This window comes from Carassius auratus, chromosome 24 (assembly GCF_003368295.1).
Source record: "Carassius auratus strain Wakin chromosome 24, ASM336829v1, whole genome shotgun sequence".
Taxonomy (NCBI): Eukaryota; Metazoa; Chordata; class Actinopteri; order Cypriniformes; family Cyprinidae; genus Carassius; species Carassius auratus.
The window spans coordinates 118536-118775 of record NC_039266.1 but is presented as its reverse complement, the minus strand read 5'-3'; positions in this window follow the sequence as shown (position 1 = coordinate 118775).

Below are 240 nucleotides of genomic sequence, written 5' to 3'. Positions count from 1 at the left end.
CACAGCGAAAATAAAAAAAGAGACACAGCTATAGAAACATGTTTAAACATATTCCTAACTTGGCCCGTCTTGGGATCATTTGTTTTTAAAGCTCTGTTGTGTTAAAACGCCTCAGCAGTTCTCACAGACGTTAAACATCAAAAGAATATTTCTACATAAATTGCCTGTTTCTCAATTTTTTTAAAGTTTGTGCACTGCACCAGGGGACATGGTAAAAACTCAACATCTGTTTTAACCATA